This window comes from Odocoileus virginianus, chromosome 11 (assembly GCF_023699985.2).
Source record: "Odocoileus virginianus isolate 20LAN1187 ecotype Illinois chromosome 11, Ovbor_1.2, whole genome shotgun sequence".
NCBI lineage: Eukaryota > Metazoa > Chordata > Mammalia > Artiodactyla > Cervidae > Odocoileus > Odocoileus virginianus.
In genome coordinates, this window is record NC_069684.1 from 25,345,577 (window position 1) to 25,366,176 (window position 20,600).

General features: G+C 42.3%; 2 pseudogenes; both read left to right on the forward strand.

Moving 5' to 3' along the window:
* Nucleotides 1–1,481: 1,481 nt before the first annotated feature.
* Nucleotides 1,482–4,978, forward strand: LOC110126113 (melanoma antigen preferentially expressed in tumors-like; annotated as a pseudogene).
* Nucleotides 4,979–12,975: 7,997 nt separating this feature from the next.
* LOC110126112 (PRAME family member 27-like) lies at nucleotides 12,976–20,269 on the forward strand (annotated as a pseudogene).
* Nucleotides 20,270–20,600: the final 331 nt, after the last annotated feature.

The window sequence follows — 20,600 nt, forward strand, 5'->3', positions numbered from 1 at the left end:
CCTCCCCCCATGTATCCCTTCTGAATTAATATCTGACTCAATTGATTCATCTGATTATAGGCAAAGATCCAATCAAGATTTACCTGATGGACATTCAGAAATCTAACCAAGCCGTCATTTTCTGATTGGATGGTAGTAGTTGGGGAAGAGGTAATTAGAAAGGCCTATAAAAACCTGAAGCATCAAAGAAGAGGTGCAGAAACTTCTTCCTCTGGAGCCACTGCCTGGCTTCTCCACCAGATCTGACCTCTGAGTACCCTGCCAACTTCAGCAGAGCTGGTAAGTTACAGACCTCAGCAAAAGACGTGTGTGCTAAGTCACTTCCAACTAAGTCACTATCAGACACTTTGAGATGCTATGGACTGTAGCCCACCAGGCATCTCTGTCCATGGGATTCTCCAGGCAAGAATACTGGAGTGGCTTGCCACACCCTCCTTCAGGTGATCTTCCCAACCCAGGGATCAAACCTCAGTCTCTTATGTCTCCTCATTGACAAGTGAGTTCTTTATCGCTAGCACCATCTGGGAAGCCCTCAGCAAAGGACACCCTCATCTTAATGGTAAGGTTTCCATTGGTGACAAGCAACAATAGATGTCAGGGAGACTTTCCTCTCTCTTTCTTTTCATATGTATACAAATAAGGCTATCATTTAGTCTCTAAGTGTAATTTTTCTTTAGTCCCAAATATCTTGATCTGTGCTTTCCTTTATGTCGTTTAAAAATATCAGCCAACTAGATTTTATGTAATGAAAACATCTAATTATTTGGAATTTTATTTCTTGACATTAAAAATTGTTTGTGCAAATGGCATTCACTTTTAGGGGTATCTGTTGCCTTTTTCCAAGGCTATTAACTGTGGAAGCTGATGTTGGAGGCTGCAGTGGGTCTCGTGATGCTCTATTCCCATAGTTTTAAGGTCTAAAAGTGAAAGTCATTTAGTCATGCCCAACTCTTTGCCACCCCATGGACTATACAGTCCATGGCATTATCCAAGTGGAGCAGGTAGCCTTCCCTTCTCCAAGGGATCTTGCCAACCCAGGGATCGAACCCAGGTCTCCTGCATTGCAGGCAGATTTTTTAACAGTGAAGCCACAAGACACTAAGTGAGTGTCTAAAAGGTTTTCCCCTGAAAATATTGCAGTCAGCTTTCAGGGTCCTGGTATCCACTTCCCAGTGCAACATAAATTTAGCACAACAGTGGACAGAAATGGGTGGGCTAGTGGTTGGTTTCTTCCTCCTTGGTCCTTATGAGATGCTTGTTTTGATGCCCATAGGGGTGGGGCTATGGCTTTTTCCTCACTGAGACCAGAGTGAAGCTATGAAAAACTGAGGCTATTCCACAACTGCCAGAGCAGAGATTTTCACTCTGAGTTGGTTCCTCTGAAGAGTGGGGAGACAGATGAAGGTATGTCCATGCTTACCTGAGAAAGATCCCTCCTTCTCTGCAAGTTCTTACAGGATTCCTTTAGGAGCAGATTCAGGATGAGTGTCCGGAACTCCCTGAGACTCCTGAACCTGGCAGGGAAGAGCCTACTAACCAATGAGGCCTTGGCCATTTCTGCTCTGGAGTATCTGCCCATCGAGCTCTTCCCCCCCACTCTGCATGGAAGCATTCTGTGGAAGGCACAGAAAGACCTTAAAGGCCTTGGTTCAAGCCTGGCCCTTTGTCCGCCTGCCTCTGGGGGGCCTGATGCAGACACCTCACCTGGGAACCTTACAAGCAGTGCTGGATGGACTCGATGTCCTGCTCACACAGAAGGCTTATCCAAGGTGAGTCAGTTGCAGGTAACCTGGTAGGATGTAGGCAATCCTGAAGACACAGGTGACAGTAGGAGAGTAAATGACAAATGGATGGACCAGTGGCTTCTGATGATGGGGGAAGAAACAGAGACTTGGTCATTGCTGAGTTCACTTTGCTGGATGTCTTCCAGCAGTGCAGGTGTGCCTAAGATGCAAGGAAATGTGAAAGTACACGCCCCAGCCTCCTCTCAGGGATGCCTAGGGCACTAGAGTAAAAAGTTAGGGAAAATGACAAGGGAAAGGAGATGGAGGGATGTGAGGCAGAGAGGGAAGAAGAGGGCAAGGAAGAAGGTGATGTCAGGAATGTGAAGTAAAAGCTGAGGTGTGAAGTCAGAGTGTTGCCTAATTTTGATGGATCTAAAAACCATAGCTGCCAATCTGCTGATTCCCCACAGGAAGTGCAAATTGCGTGTGCTGGATTTAAGGAATACTGGCCAGGACTTCTGGAGAATGTGGTCTGGATCTAGTGTTCATGTGTCCTCAAGCTCATCAATGGCACCAATGGCTGAGGATGGGTCAAGGATCAGGAAGCCCTTGGTTCCCTTCGAGGTGTTCACAGAACTTCACCTCAAGGAAAGAACCATGAGTGAATTCCTCACTTACCTCCTAAAGTGGGTAGAGCAGAGAGACCCTTTCATACACCTGTGCTGTAAGAAGTTGAAAATGGTTTCATTTCCCATGGATAATATTATGAAGGTCCTGAGCATGGTGCAACTGGACTGTATCCAGGAGTTACATGTGAATTGCACCTGGCATCTGTCCACTCTGGCCATGATTGCTCTCTCCTGGACCAGATGAGCAATGTGCAGAAACTATTTGTCTCCCACACCCACCTGCCTGATTCCTGAGGAGTGGAATGAGCAGCACACTGTCAAGATTACTTCTCAGTTCCTGAGGCTGCACCACCTCCATGATCTCCATCTGGAATCCCCCTTGTACCTTGAAGGCTGCCTGGACCAGATGCTCAGGTGAGTGTGGAACACTGACCAGCAAATAGAGGGGAAAAACTGGAGGTAGTGACAGATTTCCTCTTCCTGGGCTCTAAAATAACTTCAGATGGTGACTGCAGTCATGAAATCAGAAGATGTTTGCTTCTTGGCAGGAAAGTTATGACAAACCTAGACAGTGCTTAAAAAGGAGAGGCATTCCTCTGCCCACAGACGTCCACATACTCAAGGCTATGGTCTTCCCAGTGGTCATGTACAATTGTGAGAGCTGAACCATAAAGAAAGTAGAACACCAAGCATTGATGCATTTGAACTGTGGTGCTGGATAAGACTCCTGAGAGTCCATTGGAAAGCAAGGAAATCAAGCCAGTCAATCTTAGTGAAAATCAATCCTGAATATTTGTTGGAAGGACTGATGCTGAAATTGAAACTCCAGTATTTTGGTCATCTGATGCATACAGCTGACTCATTGGAAAAGTCCCTGATGATGGGAAAGATTGAGGGCAGAAGGAGAAGAGGGTGTCAGAGGATGAAATGGCTGGATGGCATCACTGACTTAATGAACATAAACTTGGGCAAACTTCAGGAGATGGTGAGGGACAGAGAGGCCTGGCATGTTGCAGTACATGGGATCACAAAAAGTGATCAAATGAACAATAGCTTAGGTGACTTGAAAATAATTAAGGTAATGGAGCATTGAACATGGAAAATTCCATCAGTCATGAGCATTTGTTAACAGAAGCTCCATGCTCACTGGTTTTGTGACCACAGTGAGCCTAATTCCCCATCTATAAAGGTCACTTTTTTTCTCCATGTGTGTATACTAAGTCACTCAGTCGTATCCAGTTCTTTGCGATCCTGTGGACTGTAGCCCATCAGGCTTCCCTTTCCATGGGATTTTTCTGGGCAAGAATACTATAGTTGGTAGCCATGCACTCCTCCAGGAGATCTTACTGACCCAGGAATAAAACCCCTGTCTTTTAAGTCTCCTGGATTGGCAGGCCAATTCTTTACCACTAGCACCACCTGGGAAGCCTCAGATAAGCTTATTAACATATGGGAAATGCATGACTTTGGAGATGATGGTAATAGAGTAGGGATCAAAAGGGATCATTAATATTGGTAGATGGTTTACAGACAAGGCAGGGATATAAGTGAGCCCATGCAGATTGGCATCCTCAGTGGATGTTGTGTGATCTCGTCCAGGTTGGTCCTCTATGCATGTTATCCAAAAGCCTCACCTGCCTGAGATGGGTAGCTGGGGCCAAAGCATGTGTGAAGGAAGCGTGGATTGGAAGCATTTTAAGTGTATCTCTTACTATTAAATTTCAGTGATACCCACCCTCAATTGAAACAAGGTATCAGGCTCTCCTCTGAACTTGTCTTAGTGCATCCCATTATCTTCATTCATCCTCAAACAAAAGTGGAGTAAGTTTTTCTCTGCTTGTCTAATGAGGAGAATTTTCAAGACTCTATGTACTTGACCCAGTCACACAGAAGGATAAATGACTCTGGCTACAATAAGACTGGCCATTCTGGGTTTCAATCCTTATCAGATCATCATACCAAACCTGGGCTTGGGCAGATCACTTGTCTCTCACCTTACGGTCAGCTTTCACCTCAAGTTTCTGAGACCTAATTTCTCTTTTTCTCCCCAGGTGCCTGGTGAACCCCTTGGGCAACCTGTCAATAACTCACTGCCTCCTTACAGATTCAGACTTGACCCATCTGTCCCAGAGCCCAAACATCCGTCAGCTAAAGAGCCTGAATCTGAGTGGGGTAACCATGACCTACTCTAGTCCTGAGCTCCTGCCAGCTCTGCTGGAGAAAGTTTCAGCCACCCTCCAGGAGCTGTACTTAGAGTAATGTGGGATCAGGGACTCCCACCTCGAGGCCATCCTACCTGCCCTGAGCCAATGCTTCCAGCTCACATCCTTCAGCATGTGTGGGAACCTCCTCTCCATGCCCATCATGGAGAAGATGCTGCGACATACCTCTGAGCTGCCCAATTTAGGTCGAGAGCTGTACCCTGTCCCTCAGGAGAGTTTCAGCTCTAAGGGGATCCTCCAACCCAGGAGACTTGCCCAGTGTCGGACTGAACTGCTTGAGATTCTGAAGGACTTAGGATGCCCCAGGACCATCTGGATTTGCTTCACCCCCTGTCCACACTGTGGAGATAACACATTCTATCATCCTGAGCCCATCATATATGGCGGTAACATTCCAGCCTAGTTGGGTGCATCATCCCAAGCTCTCTGCTGAGCACTTGGAAACTGAAATCTTGGACAAGATGTATCGTGAAGGGAAAGCAGGCATATGATTTCAGACATCTACTCAATGTGAATGTGAAAAGGAAAGGTGATCCTACAGGGGAGCATGATTGCAGGGGGAAATGTAGTCTCCCTGGTAATGCAATGCTTGTGGACATGTGTCCTGTAGTGTCAGAAACCTAAATTTATTTAGGTGGATTTGAACTTGGGATTCACATGTTGCAATTGTCCCTAGATTGTTGTTGTTCAGTTGCCCAGTCGTGTCCAACTCTTCGACCCCATGGACTGCAGAATGCCAGGCCTCCCTGTCCCTCACCATCACCTAAAGTTTGCCCAAGTCCATGTTCATTGCATCGGTGATGCCGTCCAGCCTTCTCATCCTCTGATGCCTTTTTCTGCCCTCAATCTTTCCCAGCACCAGGGACTTTTCCAACGAGTCAGCTGTTTACATCAAATAATCAAAATAGTGGAGTTTCAGCTTCAGCATCAGTCTTTCCAGTGAATATTCAGGATTGATCCCCCATAAGCTGACTGATTTGATCTCCTTGCTATCCAAGTGACTTTCAGGAGTCTTCTCTAGCACCACAGTTCTAAGCCATCAATTCTTTGGGGTTCTGCCTTCTTTATGGTCCGACTCTCACAATCATACATGACCACTAGAAAGACCATAGCCTTGACTATGTGAATTTTGTCAGCAGAGAAGTGTCTCTGCCTTTCAACACACTGTCTAGGTTTGTCATTTTATATATATATATATATATATATATATATATATATATATATATAGAGAGAGAGAGAGAGAGAGAGAGATTTATATATATATATATACATATATATATATATATATATATATATATATATATATATACTTAAATGTATGTATATGAGCTGACTGTGGCTCAGGTCATGAACTCCCTATTGCCAAATTCAGACTTAAATTGAAGAAAGTAGTGAAAACCACTAGACGATTCAGGTATGACCTAAATCAAATATCTTATGATTATACAGTGGAAGTGAGAAATAGATTTAAGGGACTAGATCTGATAGACAGAGTGCCTGATGAACTATGGATGGAGGTTATGACATTGTACAGGAGACAGGGATCAAGACCATCCCCATGGAAAAGAAATGCAAAAAGGCAAAATGGTTGTATAAGGAGGCCTTACAAATAGCTGTGAAAGCTGAATTCTACCAAAAATTTAGAGAAGAGCTAACACCTATCTTACTCAAACTCTTCCAGAAAATTGCAGAAGAAGGTAAACATCCAAACTCATTCTATGAGGCCACCATCACCCTAATTCCAAAACCAGACAAAGATGCCACACAAAAAAGAAAACTACAAGCCAATATCACTGATGAACATAGATAGAAAAATCCTTAACAAAATTCTGGCAAACAGAATCCAACAACATATTAAAAAGATCATACATCATGACCAAGTGGGCCTTATCCCAGGAATGCAAGGATTCTTTAATATCCACAAATCAATCAATGTAATACACCACATTAACAAATTGAAAGATAAAAACCATATGATTATCTCGATAGATGCAGAAAAAGCCTTTGACAAAATTTAACATCCATTTTTGATAAAAACTCTCCGGAAAGCAGGAATAGAAGGAACATACCTCAACATAATAAAAAGCTATATATGACAAACCCACAGCAAACATTGACCTCAGTGGTGAAAAATTGAAAGCATTTCCCCTAAAATCAGGAACAAGACAAGGGTGCCCACTCTCACCACTACTACTCAAAACAGTTTTGGAAGTTTTGGCCACAGCAATCATGGCAGAAAAAGATATAAAAGGAATCCAGATGGGAAAAGAAGAAGTGAAACTCTCGCTGTTTGCAGATGACATGATCTTCGACATAGAAACCCCTAAAGACTCTACCAGAAAATTACTAGAGATAATCAATGAATATAGTAAAGTTGCTTGGATATAAAATTAACACACAGAAATCCCTTGCATTCCTATACACTAACAATGAGAAAACAGAAAGAGAAATTAAGGAAATAATAACATTCACCATTGCAACAAAAAGAATAAAATACTTAGGAGTATATCTACCTAAAGAAACAAAAGACTTATACATAGACAACTATAAAACACTGATGAAAGAAATCAAAGAAGACACAAATAGATGGAGAAATATACCATGTTCATGGATCGGAAGAATCAATATTGTCAAAATGGTTATACTACCCAAAGCAATCTATAGATTCAATGCAATCCCTATCAAGCTACCAACGGTATTTTTCACAGAACTAGAACAAATAATTTCACAATTTGTATGGAAACACAAAAAACCTCGAATAGCCAAAGTAATCTTGAGAAAGAAGAATGGAACTGGAGGAATCAACCTGCCTGACTTCAGGCTCTACTACAAAGCCACAGTCATCAAGACAGCATGGTACTGGCACAAAGATAGAAATATAGATCAATGGAACAAAATAGAAAGTCCAGAGATAAATCCACGTACCTATGGGCACCTTATCTTCAACAAAGGAGGCAAGGATATACAATGGAAAAAAGACAACCTCTTTAACAAGTGGTGCTGGGAAAACTGGTCAACCACTTGTAAAAGAATGAAACTAGAACACTTTCTAACACCATACACAAAAATAAACTCACAGTGGATTAAAGATCTAAATGTAAGACCAGAAGCTATAAAACTCCTAGAGGAGAACATAGGCAAAACATTCTCCGACATAAATCACAGCAGGATCCTCTATGATCCACCTCCCAGAATATTGGAAATAAAAGCAAAAATACACAAATGGAACCTAATTAAACTTATTAGCTTTTGCACAACAAAGAAAACTATAAGCAAGGTGAAAAGACAGCCTTCAGATTGGGAGAAAATAAAAGTGAATGAAGAAACAGACAAAGGATTAATCTCAAAATCATACAAGAAACTCCTCCAGCTCAACTCTAGAAAAATAAATGACCCAATCAAAAAATGGGCTAAAGAACTAAACGACATTTCTCCAAAGAAGACATACAGATGGCTAACAAACACATGAAAAGATGCTCAACATCACTCATTATCAGAGAAATGCAAATCAAAACCACAATGAGGTACCATTATACGCCAGTCAGGATGGCTGCTATCCAAAAGTCTACAAACAATAAATGCTGGAGAGGGTGTGGAGAAAGGGGAACCCTCTTACACTGTTGGTGGGAATGCAAACTAGTACAGCCGCTATGGAAAACAGTGTGGAGATTTCTTAAAAAACTGAAAATAGAACTGCTATATGACCCAGCAGTCCCACTTCTGGGCATACACACCGAGAAAACCAGATCTGAAAGAGACACGTGCCCCCAATGTTCATCGCAGCACTGTTTATAATAGCCAGGACATGGAAGCAACCTAGATGCCCATCAGCAGAAAAATGGATAAGAAAGCTGTGGTACATATACACAATGGAATATTACTCAGCCATTAAAAAGAATTCATTTGAATCAGTTCTAATGAGATGGATGAAACTGGAGCCCATTATACAGAGTGAAGTAAGCCAGAAAGATAAAGACCATTACAGTATACTAACACATATATATGGAATTTTTAAAAGATGGTAACAATAACCCTTTATGCAAAACAGAAAAAGAGACACAGATGTACAGAACAGACTTTTAGACTCTGTGGGAGAAGGTGAGGGTGGGATGTTCAGAGAGAATAGCATTGAAACAAGTATATTATCAAGCGTGAAACAGATCACCAGCCCAGATTGGATGCATGAGACAAGTGCTCAGGGCTGGTGCACTGGGAAGACCCAGAGGGATGGGATAGGGAGGGAGGCGGGAGGGGGGATCGGGATGGGGAAAACATGTAAATCCATGGCTGATTCATGTCAATGTATGGCAAAAACCACTACAATATTGCAAAGTAACTAGCCTCCAACGAATAAAAATAAATGAAAAAAAAAAAAAAAAAAAAACACAGCTGTGAAAAGAAGAGAAGCGAAAAGCAAAGGAGAAAAGGAAAGATTGTCCCATTTGAATGCAGAGTTTCAAAGAATAGCAAGGAGAGATAAGAAAGCCTCCCTCAGCGACAGTGCAAGAAATAGAGGAAAACAGCAGAATGGGAAAGACTAGAGATCTTTTTAAGAAAATTAGAGATATCAAGGGAACATTTCAGGTAAAGATGGGTTCGATAAAGGACAGAAATGGTATGGGCTTAACAGAGCAGAAGATATTAAGAAGAGGTGGTGAGAATACACAGAAGAACTGTACAAAAAAGATCTTCATGACCCAGATAATCACGATGGTGTGATCACTCACCTAGAGCCAGACATCCTGGGATTTGAAGTAAGTGGGCCTTAGGAAGCATCATGATGAACAAAGCTAGTGGAGGTGATGGAATTCCAGGTGAGCTACTTCAAATCCTGAAAGATGATGCTGTGAAAGTGCTGTACTCAATATGCCAGCAAATTTGGAAAACTCAGCAGTGGTCACAGGACTGGAAAAGGTCAGTTTTTGTTCCAATCCCAAAGAAAGGCAATGCCAAAGAATGTCAAACTACCTCACAATTGCACTCATCTCACACGCTAGTAAAGTAATGCTCAAAATTCTCCAAGCCAGTCTTCAGCAATATGTGAACTGTGAACTTTCAGATGTTCAAGCTGACTGTTAGAAAAGGCAGAGGAACCAGAGATCAAATTGCCAACATCCGTTGGATCATCAAAAAAGTAAGAGAGTTCCAGAAAAACATCTATTTCTGCTTTATTGACTATGCCAAAGCCTTTGACTGTGTGGATCACAATAAACTGGAAAATTCTGAAAGAGATGGGAATACCAGACCACTGGCCCCCCTCTTGAGAAACCTATATGCAGGTCAGGAAGCAAGAGTTAGAACTGAACATGGACCAACAGACTGGTTCTAAATAAGAAAAGGAGTACGTCAAGGCGATATATTGTCACCCTGCTTATTTAACTTATATGCAGAGTACATCATGAGAAACGCTGGGCTGGAGGAAGCACAAGCTGGAATCAAGATTGCTGGGAGAAATATCAGTAACCTCAGATATGCAGATGACACCACCCTTATGGCAGAAAATGAAGAGGAACTAAAAAGCCTCTTGATGAAAGTGAAAGAGGAGAGTGAAAAAATTGGCTTAAAGCTTAACATTCAGAAAACTAAGGTCACGGCATCTGGTCCCATCATTTCATGGGAAATAGATAGGGAAACAGTGTCAGACTTTAATTTCTTGAGCTCCAAAATCACTGCAGATGGTGACTGCAGCCATGAAATTAAAATACGTTTACTCCTTGGAAGGAAAGTTATGACCAACATAGATAGCATATTAAAAAGCAGAGACATTACTTTGCCAACAAAGGTCCATCTAGTCAAGGCTATGGTTTTTCCAGTGGTCGTGTATGGATGTGAAATTCGGACTGTGAAGAAAGCTGAGCACCGAAAAATTGATGCTTTAGAACTGTGGTGTTGGAGAAGATTCTTGAGAGTCCCTTGGACTGCAAAGAGATCCAACCAGTCTATCCTAAGGGAGATCAGTCCTGGGTGTTCATTGGAAGGACTGATGCTGAAGCTGAAACTCCAATACTTTGGCCACCTCATGCGAAGAGTTGACTCATTGGAAAAGACCCTGATGCTGGGAGGGATTGGGGGCAGGAGGAGAAGGGGACGACAGAGGATGAGATGGCTGGATGGCATCACCGACTTGGACATGAGTTTGAGTAAACTCCAGGAGTTGGTGATGGACAGGGAGGCCTGGCGTGCTGCGATTCACGGGGTCACAAAGAGTCGGACACGACTGAGCAACTGAACTAAACTGAACTGAGCTGAGATATATATATATATATATATATATATATATATATATATATACTTGGAAATCAGCTAATGGGATTATGGTTCCATATCTCAGGTCCCTGGAAAATGGCTGGGGCTATCTGCCTTCTGGGAAGGAGCTGGAAGATAACTTCTGATAGCAATTGCCATGATGATGACAAGCTTGTGTGTAACTGACTCATGTTTAATTCTCTCCCTGGGTCCGAGTTCTTCAGGAGCCCACAGCACCTCCATCAGTGGCTCTCAGACTTGGAAATGTCTCATATTCCAGGCCTGGTCACCTCCCCCTCTGCTCACATGCTTAGGTTTAGTCCTTTTTTTTTTTAATTTAATTTTATTTTTTTTTTTCATTTATTTTCATTAGTTGGAGGCTAATTACTTTACATCATTGCAGTGGTTTTTGTCATACATTGAAATGAATTAGCCATGGATTTACATGTATTCCCCATCCCGGTCCCCCCTCCCACCTCCCTCTCCACCCCATCCCTCTGGGTCTTCCCAGTGCACCAGGCCTGAGCACTTGTCTCATGCACCCAACCTGGGCTGGTGATCTGTTTCACCCTAGATAATATACATGTTTCGATGCTGTTCTCTTGAAACATCCCACCCTCGCCTTCTCCCAGAGTCCACAAGTCTGTTCTATACATCTGAGTCTCTTTTTCTGTTTTGCATATAGGGTTATCGTTACCATCTTTCTAAATTCCATATACATGTGTTAGTATACTGTAATGGTCTTTATCTTTCTGGCTTACTTCGCTCTGTATAATGGGCTCCAGTTTCATCCATCTCATCAGAACTGATTCAAATGAATTCTTTTTAATGGCTGAGTAATATTCCATGGTGTATATGTACCACAGCTTCCTTGTCCATTCGTCTGCTGATGGGCATCTAGGTTGCTTTCATATCCTGGCTATTATAAACAGTGCTGTGATGAACATTGGGGTGCACGTGTCTCTTTCAGATCTGGTTTCCTTGGTATGTATGCCCAGAAGTGGGATTGCTGGGTCATATGGCAGTTCTATTTCCAGCTTTTTAAGAAATCTCCACACTGTTTTCCATAGCGGCTGTACTAGTTTGCATTCCCACCAACAGTGTAAGAGGGTTCCCCTTTCTCCACACCCTCTCCAGCATTTATTGTTTGTAGACTTTTGGATAGCAGCCATCCTGACTGGCGTATAATGGTACCTCATTGTGGTTTTGATTTGCATTTCTCTGATAATGAGTGATATTGAGCATCTTTTCATGTGTTTGTTAGCCATCTGTATGTCTTCCTTGGAGAAATGTCTGTTGAGTTCTTTGGCCCATTTTTTGATTGGGTCATTTATTTTTCTGGAGTTGAGCCGGAGGAGTTTCTTGTATATTTTTGAGATTAATCCTTTGTCTGTTGCTTCATTTGCTATTATTTTCTCCCAATCTGAGGACTGTCTTTTCACCTTGCTTATATTTTCCTATGTTGTGCAAAAGCTTTTAAGTTTCATTAGGTCCCATTTATTTATTTTTGCTTTTATTTCTAAAATGACATGATCCTCTACATAGAAAACCCTGAAGACTCTACCAGAAAATTGCTAGAGCTAATCAACGAATACAGTAAAGTTGCAGGATATAAAATTAACACACAGAAATCTCTTGCATTCCTATACACTAACAATGAGAAAACAGAAAGAGAAATTAAGGAAACAATACCATTCACCTTTGCAACAAAAAGAATAAAATACTTAAGAGTATATCTACCTAAAGAAACAAAAGACCTATACATAGAAAACTATAAAACACTGATGAAAGAAATCAAAGAGGACACAAACAGATGGAGAAATATACCGTGTTCATGGATTGGAAGAATCAATATTGTCAAAATGGCTATACTACCCAAAGCAATCTATAGATTCAATGCAATCCCTATCAAACTACCAACGGTATTTTTCACAGAACTAGAACAAATAATTTCACAATTTGTATGGAAATATAAAAAACCTCGAATAGCCAAAGTAATCCTGAGAAAGAAGAATGGAACTGGAGGAATCAATCTGCCTGACTTCAGGCTCTACTACAAAGCCACAGTCATCAAGACAGTATGGTACTGGCACAAAGACAGAAATATAGATCAATGGAACAGAATAGAAAGCCCAGAGATAAATCCACGAACCTATGGTCACCTTATCTTCGACAAAGGAGGCAAGGATATTCAATGGAAAAAAAGACAACCTCTTCAGCAAGCGGCGCTGGGTGAACTGGTCAACCACTTGTAAGAGAATGAAACTACAACACTTTCTAACACCATACACAGAAATAAACTCAAAATGGATTAAAGATCTAAATGTAAGACCAGAAACTATAAAACTCCTAGAGGAGAACATAGGCAAAACACTCTCCGACATAAATCACAGCAGGATCCTCTATGACCCACATCCCAGAATTTTAGAAATAAAAGGTTTAGTCTTTCAATTGAGCTTGCTAGTCTGATTCCATCTTCATGAAAGGTAACACCAACAAAGGTGACACTGTTCCTTTTGGCCACACCCTTTAGTTTCTAAACTCTACCTAGAGAAAAGTCTTTTAATCTCTCTCCAAGTCAGTGGAAAACAATATATCCATATTTTAGGCTGTCTTCAGTCATTTACAGGGTTGCTGTAGGAATGCCAAGCTCTAGGCTGCCCTACCCCCACCCTCACTTCTCACTGTGAGTTTGACCTGATCTCCATCAGAAAAGCCATGACTTAAACCTGGAGGACTAGCCATATCCCCAGGAGACAGCCCTTGCTCCCTGAATAGGCTCCTGATCTGCTATTATTCCAACATAACACTAGCGCAATAACTTGATACATGGAGAAATTTAGTTTGTTTTCTTTGGGACAGCACCACTCCTCCTGTGAAGCTGCTTTATTTCTAGGCATTTGAATAGTTTTAATATGGACAAAGAGTCCCCCAAAGATGATGCTTCCAGGTTTTCCTTTTTCTGTGCAGTGTTAGGAACAGATTAATCCCTTCCTTGACACAGCCGGGGCCACAACTGCCAGTATTAATAAAACTCGATCAATGTTTATGGTGTGAATCCAGGAATGTGTTTTGACTTCCCCTTTGACCTAATTATTTCTCTTTCCTGAAATGAAAATCTGATTCAATCAATCTGGAGAAAGACAAATTTAGGATTAACCAGCTGGATATTCTGGAATCTAACGTGGTATCACTTTCCAATCAGAAGTTACTTGTTGGAAGGGGAAAGAAATGATTAGAAAGCCCTCTAAAAGCCTCAGGCATCAAAGAAGGAATATAGAATCATTGCCTGGGTTCTACAAGGCATCTGAGGTCTGAGCACCCTGCCAACCACATCAGAGCTGGTGTGTTACTGACACTCACATACTTTGTAGTTTTTTTATTTTACTAGTTAGACTTTCTAAACAGAAACTTAGAACCATTCCATATGCTATTTTTAAAGTCTCTCCCAGGTGTCTCAGTGGTAAAGAGACAGCCTGCCAATGCAGGAGACAAAGGTTCAATCCCTGGGTCAGGAAGATCCCCTGGAATAGGAAATGGCAACCCACTCCAGTATTCTTTCCTGGGAAATCCCATTGCCAGAGGAGCCTGATGGGCTTCAGTCGTGAGGTCACAAAAGAACCTGACACAACTTATTGACTGAAACAAAAACAACTGGGTATGAAGTGTTCCTTTCACTGAACTCCTTTCCAAAGCAGTAATGTTTCAGGAAGGAAAGTGGGGATGCAGGAGAATGATCAGATCCCAGGTCACATAAGAGTCTCTGGGAAGGAGTCAAAACATGTGGGTTTTGGTGTCATGCAGGAAAGAATTCAAGAATGAGCCTTAGTAAAGAGAAAGAAGGTTTATAAAGGCCCACACTCCATAAAGAGAGAGTGGATCATCATGGAAAGCAAGAGAGGCACCAGGTTTGTCAATTTTTATAGGGGTGGGTAATTTTATAGGCTAATGAGTGGGAGGAGTATTCCAGCTATCTTGGGGCAATAAAATATTAGTCAATCAGTTGTGTCTGACTCTTTGCAACCCCATGGACTATAGTCTTCCAGGCTCCTCTGTCCATGCAATTCTCCAGGCAAGAACACTTGAGTGGATAGCCATTCCTTTCTCCAGGGGACCTTCCTGACCCAGAGATTGAACCCAGGTCTCCTTCATTATGAGCAGATTCTTTTACCATCTGAGCCACCAAGGAAGCCCCTTTCATCTTGGGGAAGGGGTGGGGATTTCTGGGAATTGGACCACTGCCCACTTTTTGACCATTAATGTTCATTCTTGGACCCATCAAGGCAGCTGGCTTGTGCTACAATGAGCTATACTGAGGATCAAGGGCAAGTGCAACTTGAGTCCATCATCCTGGACCTGGTTCTTACTAATCAGTTTATGTCCTGTCTTTCTTTTAAAGGTTGTGCCTTGCCCCTTTCCTGTCTCAGTAATTCTTATATATGTAAAGAAAGAATGTGCAAAAATGTACATCTCAGAGCTTTCCAGGTCCCACATCTTAATAACACTCTTAGTTACATGGCTTCTGCAATGTCTCATTTTAAATTTTTAAAGTGAAAACCATCTTTTCATTCAATTTGTGGTACTGATCTCAACTTTTGGAGAGGAACCCCTTCAGAGACCATACTGCTTCCTTTTAGTCACTCCTTTTAATTTCTAAACACAACCCAGAGAAAAGTCTTCTAAATTTCCTTCTTCCCCAAGAGAAGGGAAAAAAAACCCTACATTTTACACTATTTGCGTTACTCACATTGTCCCTCTAGGGACGCTCAGCTCCAACTACCCAGCCCTCACTCTGACCTCTCAAATGTGATTTTGACCTGATGTCTTCAGAGAGGTCCTAACCTAAGACTGGAAAACCAATCACATCTCCAAAGGACTTCCCTTTACTTCCTGAGTAGATTTCTGATCTCCACTTGTCAAACATAACACCTACGGGACAAGTGACAGAGGTGGATACTTTTATTTTGTTTCCTTCAGGAACAACACTACTGTCTTCATAAAGCAATTTTAATACTGGGGCATTTTGATAATTTTTTTATGGCTGAAGATCCCCAAATAATGGTGCTTCAATGTTTTGTTTTTTCTGTCACAAAGGGATAACCCCTTTCCTGTCTCGCACCCAGGACTATTACTATTAATATTAGTAAAGCCAAATCAATATTTGTGGGTGAGTCAAGAAATCCAATACCCCTCCCTCATTCTTTATCCTTCCTAAATGAAATCTGATTCAATCAATTCCTCTGAAGGTAACAAAGATCCAATCAGGATCAACCCAATAGACAGTCTGAAATCTAATCAGGCATCACTTTCTGATTGGCAGTTAGTTGTTGAAAAGAAGGAAGATGTTATTAGAAAGGTCTACATAAGCCTTAGACACCAAAGAGATGCAGAATCTTCAGGATTCCAGAGTCACCACTGGGGTTCTCAAGTCTGAGGTGCGAGCAGCCTGCCAACCACAACAGAGCTGGTAAGTTACAGATGCAACTAAAGACACCCTCATTGTACCCATGGTCAACTGGTCTTGAATGGTGGCAGGCACCTCAGGATGAAAGGAGAGATTAATTTTAAAATCTGCTCACTGGGGACTTCCCTGGGGATCCTGAAATTGGACCACTGCAGGGAGCGCAGGTTCATTTCTGGTCTGGGAACTAAGACACCCCATGCCATGCTGCCAAAATTGAAAAATAGAAATAAATGAATAAAAATTATTTATTTTCATATATACTGATTTAAGATTTTGGTTTTACCTTGAATGTAGTTTTGACTTAATCCAAAATGTTTGATTGGTGCTTTTTATTTTTTTATTTATTTTTTTTCCATTTATTTTTATTAGTTAGAGGCTAATTACTTTACAACATTGCAGTGGTTTTTGTCATACATTGAAATGAATTAGCCATGGATTTACATGTATTCCCCATCCCAGTCCCCCCTCCCACCTCCCTCTCCACCATTTAAATGTCTTAACAAAGCAGATGGTCTTTCTAGTGAAAAACATCTTTGGAATTTCATTTCTTTTTTAAAATTTTTTCTCTTCTCTTTTTAAATTTTATTTCTTTTTTTTATTTTTTTTATTTTTTTTATTTTTTATTTTTTTAAATTTTTTTATTTATTTTTTTATTTATTTTTATTTTTATTATTTTTTTTACCACAATCTAATTTATTCTCCATTCTACAATGAGATTACATTTTTAAATTTTATTTCTTGAAATTTAAAACATTTAGCTTGAGCACAAACAGCATTCATTCCAGGGATATCTCTTACCTTTTATCAGCTCAGTGAACTGTAGGAACTGAGGATAAAGGCTATATTGGGCCACATGATGCTCCTATTCCCGTAGTCTTAAGGCTCTAAGTGATATATTAAAAAATTTCCCCCCAAAAAAGATGAAGCTCAGCCTTTAGCACATGGTACCAACTTCCCAGTGATACATGATTAAGCAAAGCAGTGGATGGAAATGGACGGATGGTGGTTGGGTTTCTCCCTTCTTGCTACTTGTGAGATCATACTCTAGTGCCCATAGGGGTAGAGCTATGGCTTTGTGCCCACTGAGTCCAGGGTGTAATTGGGACTAACAGGCACTTGCACTACTGCCAAGGCCGTGACCTTGGTCTGAGAAGATTCCTCTGAGGAGTGGGGACACAGAGGTATGTTCTTGCTTGGCCTGAGAAGGATGCCTTGTTCTCTGGAAGTTTCCACAGGATTTCTTTTGTAGCAGAGATCAGTATGAGTCTTTGGGCCCCACCCAGACTCCTGGACAGCTATGAGCCTGCTAAGGAATGAGGACTTGGCCATGAGTGCTTTGGAGTTTCTGCCCATTGAGCTCTTCCCCTCACTCTTCATGGAAGCCTTCTAGGGGAATCACAGTAAGACCCTGAAGACCATGGTGCATGCCTGGCCTCTTGTCCGCCTGCCTCTGGGAGGCCTGATGGAGCTGCCTCATCTGATAGCCTTACAAGCGGTACAGGATGGACTTGATGTCCTGCTTGCCCAGAAGGAGCGCCCCAGGTGAGTCTAATTCAGGTAGCCTGGAAGGTTACTAGACATCCAGAAGAGACAGCTGGGGTCATAGAGTGAATGGTCAAGGGATGGACCAGAGGCTTCTGATGATGTCAATGAAGAATTTCAGAGGTCTTGACCACTGCTGACCCTCTTTGAGAAATGCCTTCTGGAAGTGTAGGAGTGTCTAAGATGCAGGTAAACCTGAAAGAACATGTCCCAGCCTCTTCCCAGGGATTCTTAAGGATTGTAGAAGTAGAAAATCAGGAAGGATGATAGGGGCAAAGGAGATAGAGGAAAGTGAGGCAGTATCCCTACTGAAGAGGAAGAGGGCAAGGCAGCAGGTAATGTCAGGAATCTAAAGTAAAAACTCAGGCTAAGAAGTCTTAGGAGTATCGGCCAGAACTTCTGGAGCATGTGGTCTGGATACATAGAGCACATGTCCTCAAGCTCACTGATGGCACCAGTTCCTGAGGACAGGTCAAGGACAGAGCAGCCCTTGGCTCCCTTGGAGGTGTTTGTAGAGATGAGCCTCAAGGAATGGGCCATGGATGAGTTCCTCACCTACCTCATGATGTGGGCAGAGCAGAGAAAAGATTCCATACATCTGTGCTGTAAGAAGCTGAAAATCTTTGGGATGCCTGTGGAAAATATTATGAAGGTCCTGAGTGTGGTACAGCTGGACTGTATCCAGGATGTAGAAGTCAACCAGAACTGACATCTGTCCAGCCTGGCCACATTCGCTCCTCTCCTGGGCCAGATGAGTAATGTGCAGAGACTCATACTTTCTGTCTCTGAGGAGCAGGAACAGCATGTTGTTGTCCAGTTTACCTCTCAGTTCCTCAAGCTGCACCACCTCCAGGATCTCTGTCTGGAATCTTCCTTCTTCCTGTCAGTCCACCTGGACCAGATGCTCAGGTGAGGGAGGCACCACTGGTTGAGAAACAGCGAACACAACACCACCATGTCAAGTGCACTGTCTTATTTTATGCTCTATCCTGAAGTGTGGTAACACAGAGCTACCGAAATCAAGGCAGGGGAAAAAATGGATAGGGACTCTGGAAAGGGATACCAATCTAGGGAGCTATAGACTATGGGACTGGAATCTGCCAAAGAACAGTTTGAGGTTTCTACTTTAGGAGGAGATATCTATGTCCAGACAACATAGGAAAACAAGTGGAAAGGGTCTTGAGGAGGGACCTGAGCATTTCTAAATTTCTCTGCAAATCTGTGGCCACAGACTTTGAGCTTCCCTCAAATTCCCTGTCTCTAAAATGGTTTTTTGTGCTTCAGATAAGTTAGCTAATATATGGGAAATGCATGGTTCTGGAGATGATGATAATAGAGCAGGAGCCAAAGGGACAGTAGAAAGTGGCAGATCATCTGCAGATGACACAGGGACATATATTAGCCCCTGCAGACTGGAAACCTCAGTTGATATTATGGGAAATTACCCAGGTTGTTTTTTTTATTCATGTAACCCTGTTACCTCACCCAGCCTGAGATATGAGTGCCTGAGCCCAAGCACAGACAGAAGAAAGCCTGAGATAAAAGTATCTTTTGCCTTCTCTCCCGATACTAAAATTCAGAGATGCCTGCACTTGATTTAGATATGACATCAGGCTCTCCCTCTGAGCAGGTTCTAGATATTCCATTATGTTCACTCACCCTTATAAGAAAGTAGAGCATGTTACACCCTGCTTGACAGATTAAGAGAGATTTCAAGGTTCTATGTACTTGACTCAGTCACACAGTGAAGGTGAAAGAACTCAGGCTAAAATGAGACTAGGCATGTTGGATATTGACCTTTATTTGATAGTCAGAATGACCTTGGCCTTGGGAAAATCACTTGTCTCTCCCCTGGAGGTCACCTGCCTCCCCAGTTTCTCAGACCTAATGCCCTTTTATTACAGGTGTCTGGTGAGCCCCTTGGATAACTTCGCGATAACTCACTGCCTCCTTACAGAATCAGACTTGACCCACCTATCCCAGTGCCCAAGCATCAGTCAGCTAAAAGGCCTGGATCTGAGTGGTATCATCCTGGCTGACTTTAGTCTTGAGCTCCTTCAAGTTCTGCTGGAGCAAGTTGCAGATACCCTCCAGGAATTGGATTTAAATCAGTGTGAGATCATGGACTCCCATATCGAGGCCATCCTGCCTGCTCTGAACCACTGCTCCCAGCTCAGGTCCCTCAGCCTGTGTGGGAACCCCCTCTCCATGGCTGCCATGGAGAAGCTGCCGCATCACACCTCGGGGCTGCCCAGTTTCAGTCATGAGTTTTACCCAGCCCCTCTGGAGGCTTACAGCTCTCAGGCAGTTCTTTCAGAAGAGAGACTTGCCCAGCTTCGAGCTGAGCTTTTGGAGATTCTGAGAGACTTGGGACATCCCAGGACCATCTGGCTTAACGCATCTTCTTTGCTTCCTATGGCTACGATGACTACTCCCATTTAGAAATTTTTGAATACAACCCTGACTAGGTGGGTGCACCTATCAAAAGCTTTCTTCTGGGCACTTGAAAGCTGAAATCTGTGACACAGGTACGTCATAAATGGAAACCAGACCCATGGTTTCAGACATCTGTTCTGTGTGAATGAGAAAAGGAAAAGTGAGCCAGTGAAGGTGCAGAAGGAAATGTTGACCTGGAGAGCGGATGCGACTTTTGGGGATATGTGTCCCACAGAGTTAGAAATGTGAACTGAACCGAAATGATTTAGGGGGATTTGAGCTTTAGAAACATAAGTTAAAGTTATCTCTGGTGGATTATTGTAAAGAAATGGTCAGA